We start from the raw sequence: 13,163 nt of genomic DNA, 5'->3' as shown, positions 1-13,163 counted from the left end.
AACAACAACAGAGGTAAGGCAGCTAGTCATCACTATCAATTATTAGGCTACTCTTTTAACAACGAATAATGGGATTTACTGTCCTATTATAACGCCCATCACGAGTATCGAAACCCTAGTTTTTAGTGTTATAAGCCCTAACAATTACTTATGAGCCATCGAAAAGCCTTTATTTAAGTTTTAAAGAGCAGGAACATAGTAATATGTTTTACGTTAATTACCGAAAAACGTTTAATATAAAACATAAACAGTGTAAATCAACATTCTTACATCAACACCAAGGGTCCAGCGCGGTCCATAATTAGCGTGTCGCACTATAGATCCAAGGAGCTAGCGTTCGGGCCTCATTATTGCACAAAATTCACACTCCACACATTTGGAACCGTGGATGCTTTATAATACAGACGATAAAATCTAGTAATTCGATTAGAGTTGCCCACAAGTTGGTGTTCACTAGTTAGGTTTTCTCTGATTTATCACTTTCGAATTATGGACGTCCTAAAAAAAACAGCAAAAATCTGTAACGGAGACCTTTGGTAATTTATGATAAAAAGCAACTGTCGGTTCGCTATTTTTGGTTATCTTGACTCTTTAACTTGTTAAAAGTTTAGAATATCGACACTTTAGGAATTACTTACAACTTGTGTGTTTTTATACCCACGGAGGGCGCTAGCATCGTAATGAAGTTGTCAATAAAATTGTATTTTAGTAAAAGAAAAACAGAAAGCACACGTGTAAAATACCAATTCACGTGCATTTAACATGTTTTAAAATTCCTATCAATAATAAAATAATGAATTTGGTAAAAGGTTCGTTAAAATGAGGTTTATAAGGTGTAACAAATCAAAGGGTAGCGACATTCTCGGTATAGTAATCAAAGGGAGGTCCTTGTCTTTCTCAACAACTTTTACCCCACCTCAGTTTGACGAAAATCAAATAACTTTTGTGGAAGTGAAGAGTATCATGAACATCGAAAAAGAAACTTAAACTACTGTACCTGCCTTGTGAAAGTGTTTGTCATAGTTTCTAAATAAAAGACAGGTCTCACATAAACCGTCATGCTACTGTAATTCAGACGCAAAGATTTTAAGACACAGCTTTTGTCGAAAGGTGTATGTTTTATTCGATATCATCTGATAATTATTTGTCTAAATATTGGATAGCATTTTAATAGGATTTGTGACCCTTTCAACTGTTCTACCCTGTTTCCAAGTGTGATTTATAACGTGCGAGATTAACGACATTCAATTGTTATGTGGAAGAGAGACGTCCAATCTGAATGTTATTGTCTCATTTTGTAAGAAGATAGAGGTACTGATGTAGAGTGCTCTGACATAACCGATACACGTGTCAAAGTTTCTGATGCGAATGGCACTAACAATAAACGATCCGACTTAGGAAGGGTCCGACACTGTAAATAGTGAACAAGAATTCTTTGACAATAAACGCTGTGGCTCAGGGAGAGTCTGACACTGAAGGTACTGATAAAGAGTGCTTTACAAGAGTGGTGGAAGACCTAATGTTGAAAGTACTGACGTGTGAAGGGTTGAGTTCAAAGTGAGGTTATTATCTTCGTGTTTAATGTGTCATCTTTTATAATATTATTGAACTGTGCTTTCCTATAGATTTAACCATATTCTTTACGTTATTTTCTACCAGTCATCCTATAATTAAATAAAATCACATTTCACCAAAAGGAATAAAACTAAAAACCATAATTTATTAAAATAGAATTCGTATTAAAGCATACTAGAAAGGTTCATTATTAGAAAAAATATAAATACAATAAACTATTTTCATTCCCAGAAATAATGTATTTGTTACAAAACACAATAAAGATTTTAAAAATATTTCAGAAAATTGGTATTGTCACATGGAAGATAAATGTCTACGTGTTATTACTCAATCACTATAACACGAAAATGTTAACACCATTATACAAATTAAAATAATAACAATAACCTCCGCCACCCTAGATGTATGCCAGCAAAATTTCTCAAAACGATTGAATAGATTTGAGTGAACGTTGATATACATTTGGACTATAATTCAACTAAGAAGTAATTAGTTTTTGGAGGTGCAAGGTCATGAAAATAATAATAAAATCGCTATCTGTTACCATGGAGCCAGATTTTCACATGGCCAAGTGGTTAAGGCACTCGAGAGTCGCGGGTTCGAATCCCCGTCCCATCAAACATGCTCGCCCCTTTCAGCCGTGGGGGCGTTGAAATGTAACGGTCAATCCCACTATTTGGTGGTACAGGAGTAGCCCAAGAGTTAGTGGTGGTAGTGATAACTAGCTGCCTTCCCTCTTGTCTTACTCTGCGCTGGCCGTCCCTAATTTTGCAGAACAAAATTCGATAATTTTTTACTGAGTTTTAGTTTGGCTTGTTTTGAATTTCGCTCAAACTTGGCGGACACGTGCAACATATTATGCCTCGTTATCTTGCCAAATCACAGTCCGTGTTCTATCATAATGACGACCATATTTTGGTATTTTTTGAGAGTTGAATATGATCATTACGTAGCGGAGACATGCGCTATACTGAGTGACTTTATACTTTACGATGTTACATTTTTTTTGTCCAATAATTTTGTATACGTCACAAAATAATGTAAGCTCTAGCAATAACTTAAATATCGTAATCTGGAACAATAAATCATTGCAAAAAATCAAATAGATACGCTCAAAATACAATATAAATACAAATTTACCTCATGAAGAAAGAACAATGATGGTAACAGAATAATTGATTGATTTTTGGCGCAAAGCAAAATTATCTGTTCTAAACAACCAAAATTAAAGTAAAATTATTAAAATTTGTAAAAAGGTTTGGTTTGTTTTGAATTTCGCGCAAAGCAATACAAGGGCTATCTGTGCTAACCGTCCCTAATTTAGCATTGTAAGACTTGAGAGAAGACAGTTGGTCATCGCCGCCCACCGCCAACTTTTGAGCTACTCTTTTACCAACGAATAATGGAATTCACCGTCACATTATAACGCCCCCACGGATGAAAGGGCGAACATGTTGAGTGTGGCGGGGATTCAAACCCGTGATTACGAGTCGAGTGCCCTAACCACACGGCAATTCTGGGCCAATAGCTTTGTAATATGTTGTATAACTTTCACATTTCTCATGTTATAAAGTCTCGGACATACCTTAGTCTATTGTTCAATGTATATTGTTGAAAGAATTTGACACGAAGTACAATTTATCTCGCTTTTAAATGCTTCACTTTTTTTCATTTCTTTATTTTGTAAAATATTCAGTTACACTGAAGAAAGTTCCAAGAAGACCGAAAATTTATTTGTGAAGTACTCTTAAAGTTGGCGTGAACCCATATCACGTTTTCCTAGTCGTTCCTTGTGTGTACTTGTATTATAAGCTTAGCTACACTAACTTTAGGCTGAAAGGACGATCAAGTTTGGTGCGACGGGGATTCGAACCCGCAATCCTCAGATTACGAGTGGAAACCTTAATCACCTGGCCATGCCGGGCCACTAACTTTAATGCTTTGTTTATTTGATTTCCCAAGGAATGTTGTTTTGTTCCTGATTCTTTTATTTCTTTTCAACCATAAATGAAAGTTTTATATTACAAGATAACAAACTGGAGTGATTATCTGAACGTATATTTCACACACACAAAAAAAAAACAACAACAAGTTATCATGATCACCAGATATTTAACAACTTGGTTTTTATCGCGCTTCGAACGTTTTTCTTTCGTTACGAAATATTTGCGTGATTTAACTCAAATGAGATTAAACTTTCGCCTTTAAGACGTATAGCGAATCAGTATCATTTTATAGAATAACAACAGTCACAGTTCATGGTATTTCGATAAAATATTTAGTTGTATGTGTGTATTAAAACAAACCAGTTAGGAATTACAGTTCTGGCTTCCGCTTCTGTAACAACGCCCTTGCTGGCGAGTGCTTCAAAGATGGTATCAACTTTCCACAGTCAACAACGAAAAGGTAACCGGAAGTTCCCAGGAGAAAGGACCGGAAGTTTCTCATTTACATTTTGCTTGCTTGTTCCTTTCAATGACGAAAAATTTAAACCACCAATCACAGCAAACAAGATAAAAATTAAGTTGCTGCGTATTATATATTTATGAGAATACGAACATTGTTTATCTACCCGTTTACGACTGTCATCCAAACTAATGCTTGCTTGTCGATTTAAGTAATTTACGAGTGAAAGCAAAACAAAAATAGCCTAATGATATGGCGCATTATATCTGCCATATTCAGAGCGGATGAGACCTTTCGCTAGTACAAGGTTCATCAAACACACACACTGGCGAGCCAGCTGGGATACAGACATACTACCAGTCGAGACGTTATTTATATCAACTTTTACTGTAAACTGCTTTGGTGCGAACTAAATTAAACTATACCCATACACCATCTTCATATTACATGTATAGATTTAAAAAATAGGATACACATATATACGTATATTATACACAAGGGCTGTCGACTATCTATCACCCTTTTCACATTGTTAATGAAAATTGTTTGATTAGTTAAGCAAACGTTTGGACTGTTTGTTTAGGTACTGTAACGTGTCTGATATTTCATCCTGCTACTAGGTGATAGGGATCTAAATTCTAAAACAACTGATGCGTGGTGTTTCAGGACAGATGTATAACGTATATGTGTGTGTGTGTGTGTAGGGTCGAATTCAGCTTATTCGTATTCTATAATATAAGTTTAAAAATTCGCTGCTTGCATGTGTGTATGTATATATAGATATATACACACACAGAAGTAGCTAATACTTAAATTGCTGCTCGATAACTAGATAAGGAAAACATGTATACATTTCAGTGATTTCAATTGCTTCACTCAACTGGATTACATTTCACAGGGTGGCCCGTAAGTCCCTACCCATCCATATGTTATTATGTTATATTCAGTAATACATGTATTATAAATTTGTTTGTTTGTTTTTTCAGAGAAATATGACTGATAGCCCATTTACACTTAAAGAGCGTATTGTGACAAGTACGTGGGTACATGAGCACAAGAAGACTGGTGACACCCTGGATACAATATGATATATGGATGGGTACGGATTTACAAGCCACTCTGTGTACTTCGTTATTAATGCATCTTGTATATTATTTATTTAATTGGGATCGCTTTTTTTTTTTTTCTAAACGTGTGACCGGTGTGCATTCCTTTGTTGGTTAGTCGTGATTCGTAAATATTCGTGCCTTTTGATACAACTTCTTTTACATTTCAGCCTAGCGGAAATTGTCGCTTTGATTTCTTAGAAATATAAACTGATGTAGCTTATAACAGGATAACTGTAAAACACGTACGAACTTTTGTTATAGTTGTCCATGAGACACTATTTCACTAGTTCAATCCCAACTGAACTTTTAGTATGTTTCACCTGTGAAGAATATTAGGTGTAAATATACCACATTTTAGGTAAACTTTGAGTGATTGAAATACAAAAAAATCATTTCTAAGAAACATAACATTTTTAAGCCTATATCGGGTCTTGCGAATTTTGAACAATCTTAACAGTGTGTAAAGTTTAGACTGTAACTGCTCCAAGATGCTTCAAAACTTTACAGTGACAGATATATTTGCGAATAGGTAGAATAAGTGAACACAAGTTCAGGGATGACATTTTGAAACACAATAACAAGTGATGAAGCCAAACACTTGGGCGTAAAAATGTCCATTCATTTCGTTAACTTCACAGCTTAAAAATTAAATGAACCATTTTTTCCAGATGACTCTTTGATATATCTATAGGTACAGTAATGACTCCTGCCGAGTCAGAAAAATGAATTAACGCTGTTGTTGCTCTGTATACAGGACCGAACAGTCAGGCAAATCTGAAGTTTCACTGCATCTGTTTCAGATGCTGGAACATCATTACTTTATGGACATCTCATTAAGACATGCAGCTTAGTAGTGGTTTTAAATGAGAAGAAATGAACAGTAAAAAAACTGGTGAAATTATTGTTTTCTTCTATTTGTTAAAGGAAGGAAACAAGTGAGGACTGGTATGAAACACTGGTAGATGTTAATATTAACTAAGTAATACTGCTGGTTTTAACACATGTAGTAAATATAATAAAGTGTTTTTTTAATGTTCTCTTCTAATATGCATTCGAATTAGTCTTCAAAGTTATTGGTTTAAAATGATGGCTTCAGGACCAATGGGTAATAATAGTATATTTTCATTAACTTTTCAGTTTTGTGTTGTTGAAACTTGTAACGTCTAATTCAAACACCTTAGATGTACAAAACCAGCCAGGAGAAAACAAAAGACTCAGCCATATAAATAGATGACATAAAAATAGCTAAGTTCTACAAAAGGGGTAAACCCTCTAAAGATGTAACATAGGAGTGAGTGAATTAAAAAATATAGGATGGGGAATGACTGAGACTCTCTTTCACTGTATCTCATTCAACAGTGTTGGTGACCTATACAGATCTGATGCTACTACCCTCAGTGCTGAGAAAACGACCAAACAACTTGTATAAATTGCTAGATTAATGCAGACCGCTAAGAACAATATTGCACGAACGTACATTGATAAACAATATGGCAATTTGAAGACAAGATGTAATATTTTGTGTAAAATAAAGGGTTCGTATATAAACTATTAGTGCCTTTCATTTGTGTTTTGTTTTGCACCATCAATCAATTCACAATTTAATTAATTCCACGTTTGGTTCTTGTTCTTGTATGTGTATTTTTTCGTGTTTTTATGATTAATCCCGTTAATTTATGTTTCTGTTAAGTAAAGGTTCTTCATTAATCTATTTATTCTGTTTCCTGGAATACCGACCCGGCATGGCCAGGTGGGTTGAGGCGTTCGACTCGTAATTCGAGGGTCGCGGGTTCGAATCTCCGTCGCACCCAACGAGCTCGCCCTTTCAGCCGTGGGGGCGTTATAATTTGACGGTCAATCCCACTATTCGTTGGTAAAAGAGTAGCCCAAGAGTTAACGGTGGGTGGCGATGACTAGCTGCCTTACACTGCTAAATTAGGGACGGCTAGCGCAGATAGACCTCGAGTAGCTTTGCGCAAAATTCAAACAAAAAACAATCCTGTAATACCACCTCTCTAGTGAAATACTTGACTTTTGCCTCTGCACATGCAACATGAGCCAAAACCTAATAAAATTCCAGGTGGGAAAAGATGTTGATAGTCATCACTTACCAATATATTGCGTCTTTGATCTCGCTTCTCATAAAAATATAACGTACAGGAAAGAAAAATTTAATTATAGTAAAGCAAATTGGCAAACTTATAAACAGGAATTAGACAACCTATTACCTACTAACGTTATAAAAGAAGTTAAAACACATATTGAATTGGATAATTACTGTCAAACAATTACGGAGTGTCTTCAGAAAGCAGCCAAGTTAACAACACCATAAAACAACAAACAACACATGTAAACCCACCACAGAAATAATCAATCTAATCAAAAAACGAAGACAATTAAGAAGACAGTACATGATAACAAGACACAGAGAAACAACGCAAATAAACAGGATAAGAAATCACATCAGAACACAAATAAAACAACAAAAACAAGAAAAATGGGATAATTTCTGCTCAAAACTGAATGATAAAACTGACCCGAAAAAATTCTGGACACACCTTAAAAGACTCACCTCCGATAATATAGCCGTAATGAAATATCCTGCACTAGAAAACAACAATACACAAATAAAGAAAAAACCGAAGCTTTCAAAGCTCAACTTTAAAATACATTTAAAACTCATTCTGATCCAGATATGAATACATATTTCTACAATAAAGTCACCAACCATATACTAAACAACAAAAAACATTTGAACCAATTTTCCCAATGAGCATATCCGAGACAAACACAAGACACATCACAAACCATGAAAACTACGAAGACACGTTACTAACGAAAGAAATATCCCTACAAGAACTTATTGAAGCAATAAAAAACAGGTGAAGATGAAATACAAGCCATCCTTCCAAAAAGGGCACTCCAAAATTGTTTGACACTTTTTAACCTATTCCTATCCTTAGGATACATCCCAGTTTCTTGAAAACTCACTAATATATTAATGTTCCATATGGAAGGAAAGCCAACAAATAAACTTAATAGTTACCGACCAATCAGCCTGACCAACTGTATAGGTAAAATTCTTGAGAGAATAATCAGTAATGGACTCTCCACATTCTTGGAGATAACATCAGAATTACCAGAAGAACAAAATAGATTCAGAAAATTTAGATAAACGACAGATCATTTAATTATATTAACTGAAACTATAATAAATAGCTTCAATAAAAAAAATGCACTGTCGCTTGCTTCCTTGATATCGAGAAAGCATTCGACACTGTATGGCACGATGGTCTAAGATTCCGAATGAATGAAACGGGACTACCGTGTGGAATTATTCGCTGGTGATCTAACTTTTTGGAAAATAGAAAGTTTAGAGTGAATGTAGAGGGAACCTTTTCCGAGTACTTTACTCCAGAAGCTGGTGTCCCTCAGGGATGGGTGGTTAGCCCTATACTCTTCATCTTGGATGTAAACAATATCCCACTGAAGGATCCAAATCATGGATTCTCTTCACAGTTCGCAGATGATGTGGCATTCAGGAAAAGTGCCGCAGCACCAACAATAGCAGCCACAAACATTCAACCGCAACTAAATAGAATAAGCGAATACTGTCAAAAATATAGAATAAAAATAAATACAGCAAAAACACAACTCGTTGTCTTTACGAAATTAACAAAACACGAAAAACTACAGCCTGAAATATATATGAATGGAACACTACTTCAGACTGCCACATCGGCAAAATTTTTAAACCTAACCTATGATTCAAAATTAACTTGGATTAATCATGTAAACGAAATTTAAAAAAAAAAGTCCGGCGAAGAACCAACTAGGCTAGGAGTCTAACTGGCAAAAACAGTGGAGCATCTACAGACAATATACTAAAAATTTATAAAACATATATTAGACCAGTAATAGACTACGCAGCTACAGCATGGATAACTGTAAGCAATAAAATAATTAAAACCTAACTACAAACAACACAAAACACACTCCTCACAACTGCATACAGAGTTCCAAGAACTACATTATCTCAATTCATACACAAATATTCGAACATACCAACCATACCAGATAGACTCCTACATAACACAATATTGTACTTCGATAAAAATTGGATGAAAAATGAATTACTATGCGAACTAGACATGTACCTCATACATGATGGAGATAGTCCAAAACACCTCTCCCCAATCAATATATATTTTAAACATAGAATAAATAAATAAAATGAAAATAAAAAATTAATTAATTAATTAATAAAAAATAAATAAATTAATTAATAAAAAATAAATAAATTGATTAATTAATAAAAATAAATCAATTAATAAAAAATAAATATATAATAAAAATGTATGTATATATATATATATATATACATATAATGAATTTTTAAAAAAATAATAAAAAAGTGCCACCAACAATCTTGACATCTTGCTGATAAGACAAAATAATACCCACATATGTATCACATGGACATTGTCCTCAAAAGGGTTGGAGAAATATCCAGTTCACTCTGACCCAAAAATGAAGTAACTATCAATATCAAATACTGCAAGACCACATAAGTACGGGGAGGAGGAAGAGGTCAAAGAGAACCTGACCCTCCAGGGTACGAACATATACCCAAACACCGAGAGAGAGAACCACCTCTCTCTTGCGATATGCAGCTTAGTGATGTCGTAATATAATTTAAGAAATTTAAAATATTAATACTTGTATCCCCATTTACCATTTCCTGTCCAAGTGATTCGTTAAGTAAGAAAAACAAATTAGTGCATAGTTAGGTCATACGAACCTCGTAGAAGCCAAAGTAGTTTTACATATTCTGGAATCTTTACTCCGTATTCTTTATGAAACGCTTTGTAGGTGGTGGGTGCTACTGGTTGTTCCTTTACCTTGTCAGCATTTCTAAATTGGGAATGGCTACATCTAAATCTTGGGATCTTCAGCCTTTTAACCCATATGTTGCAGAAGGCATCCTTCTGGTTGAAAATACAGAATACCAAACATTTCCCACACATGATATTTGTGAAATGTCAACGTTTTTACTACTAGTATTCTGCCAAATCATTTTCATTTATGGCTTTTTGATTAAGTTTATTTTATTGTTACTAAAATGCACAAAGAAAGTTTGTATAAACAATTTTTCACCTGATATTTTCTTTACTGATAATGGTTGAAACAGGAGTTCTGTGTGTCTAATGGTTGAAATAGGAGTTCTCCGTGGCTAATGGTTGAAACAGGAGTTCTGTGTGTCTAATGGTTGAAATAGGAGTTCCCTGTGTCTAATGGTTGAAACAGGAGTTCTGTGTGTCTAATGGTTGAAACAGAAGTTCTGTGTCTAATGGTTGAAACAGGAGTTCTGTGTGTCTAATGGTTGAAACAGGAGTTCTGTGTGTCTAATGGTTGAAACAGGAGTTCTGTGTCTAATGGTTGAAATAGGAGTTCTGTGTGTCTAATGGTTGAAACAGGAGTTCTGTGTGTCTAATGGTTGAAACAGGAGTTCTGTGTGTCTAATGGTTGAAACAGGAGTTCTGTGTGTCTAATGGTTGAAACAGAAGTTCTGTGTCTAATGGTTGAAACAGGAGTTCTGTGTGTCTAATGGTTGATAGAGGAGTTCTGTGTGTCTAATGGTTGAAACAGGAGTTCTGTGTCTAATGGTTGAAACAGGAGTTCTCCGTGGCTAATGGTTGAAACAGGAGTTCTGTGTGTCTAATGGTTGAAACAGGAGTTCTGTGTGTCTAATGGTTGAAATAGGAGTTCCCTGTGTCTAATGGTTGAAATAGGAGTTCTGTGTGTCTAATGGTTGAAACAGGAGTTCTGTGTGTCTAATGGTTGAAACAGAAGTTCTGTGTCTAATGGTTGAAACAGAAGTTCTGTGTCTAATGGTTGAAACAGGAGTTCTCCGTGGCTAATGGTTGAAACAGGAGTTCTGTGTGTCTAATGGTTGAAACAGGAGTTCTGTGTGTCTAATGGTTGAAACAGAAGTTCTGTGTCTAATAGTTGAAACAGGAGTTCTGTGTCTAATGGTTGAAACAGGAGTTCTGTGTGTCTAATGGTTGAAACAGGAGTTCTGTGTGTCTAATGGTTGAAACAGAAGTTCTGTGTCTAATAGTTGAAACAGGAGTTCTCTGTGTTTAAATTCTTCTTCATTCCAGACAAGAAGGTCACAAGATCTCTTAAAACTAGCAATCGATATAACTTTTTTTAATGGTGTAACGTTAAAGTTATTGTTAGTAATTTCAATACCGGAAATAACTGATTGTGCTCTAATTTACTTGGCTAAGAGTTAAATATCAAAACAATAAAGAACAGTGAACATTTTTGCTCGACTTTTGTTTGATTCAAAAATGGGCTTTTGTTATACCATATTTCCCCACAATAGTAATTACATCCCAAAAGAACAACATAAGGTCTGATCAAACACTTCTAAGACTTCTTCCGTTATAGGTGCCAGTACAGAAGCAGTGAGCTTCACTGAGGTGTGTACAAAGTACAAACAGTAATCTACCCTACGAACAAGGCATTTCTCCAAACCTTATGCCACTGTTGCGATAAACGTGTTTAAAGACAGACGTATCTCTTGCCCCTGTCGTAATAAAAATGAACATAAAAGAAGAGCAACTTGTTTGCATCACGTTTCGTGTTAAAAATGGTAAAGGAGGAACAGAAATCCTCGAAATGTTAAGAACTGCCTCTGGTGATGACTGCTTAAGTAAGGCTGTCATTTATCAGTGGATGCAACAGTCAGGATGGCCGGGAATCGGTCAAAGATTACCCACGTTCTGCACCTTCACCCACTGCTGTAACTGTTCAAGAATTGTTGGCAGAAAAAACAATCCTGTGATAACCCCCCCCCCGTATTCTCCCGATCTTGCCCCGTGTGATTTTTTTCTGTTCTTAAAAATGAAAATTAAGTTGAAAGGAGAAAGATTTGATGACATTCCAACCATCTATAATAATGTGAAAGTAGAACTTAGTCGCATAACGGTTGAAAAGTTCCAGCTTCCGAAAATGGCAGGAACATTGAAACAAGTGTGTATCAGCTGAGAGAGATTATTTAGAAGGGTGTAGCGTATAATACTGATGTATCTACATTATTTTTTGGTCCGACATGGCCAGGTGGTCAGAGCACTCGACCCGTATTCCGAGGGTCGCGGATTCGAATCACCGCCACTCTAAACATGCTTTTTCAGCAGTGTGAGCGTTATAATGTACGGTCAATCCAACTATTCGTCGGTAAAAGAGTAGCCCAATAGTTGACGATTGGTGGTGATGACTAGTTGCCTTCCCTCTAGTCTTACGCTGCTGAACTAGGAGCGGCTAGCGCAGATAGCCCTCGAGTAGCTTTGCGCAAAATTCAAAACAAACCAAATCAAACATTATTCTTCGGAATACAGTTACGACAGAAAGTATTCGTACCCCTGCGTCCCGAGTAGTTTTTTGCTCATAACTTGAAAAGTATCACGATTAAGCTAATAGACGTATAATATGTTATAAATATTATAATAACACACATCTACATACATTTTCATGGAAATTAAACAACAAATAAACTGTTTATAAACAAATAACCAAAAATAGGAGGAGCAGAAAGTGTTCATACAGCTCAGAATGTGTAAAAAAACTGATATTCCCGTGAAAGTTTCGTTTAGTTTGGTGAATAAACTACATTATACCATTCCAGAACTAGACACTGGATTCATAATTATTGGAATTTAGCCAGCAAAAAATGTACTTCTAGCAATTTAGCACTGTCTTCGTCATTATCTGCTTGGTCATCATGGCAAACAGGAAACAACTGTCTAGTGATTTAAAAATTGAATTATTGTAAAATACAAGTCTTGTGTGTCTCTTTCCGGTATTGCTACACAACTTAATGCACCGAAATCTACTGTTCAAAGCATAATTGCCAAGTTTAAGCTTACAGGATCAACTGCTAACCTCCCTCGTTCCGGACGTCCCACCAAAATTCCAGAGAGAACCAAGAGGAAATTTCTCAGAGAAGTTAGTAGGAACCCTTGTTTAACACATAATGACATACAGAAACTGATAAGGGAAACTGGG

Source organism: Tachypleus tridentatus, chromosome 10 (genome assembly GCF_004210375.1).
Source record: "Tachypleus tridentatus isolate NWPU-2018 chromosome 10, ASM421037v1, whole genome shotgun sequence".
Lineage (NCBI taxonomy): Eukaryota > Metazoa > Arthropoda > Merostomata > Xiphosura > Limulidae > Tachypleus > Tachypleus tridentatus.
The sequence above is the reverse complement of the archived record's forward strand: the minus strand, read 5'-3'. Positions refer to the sequence as shown.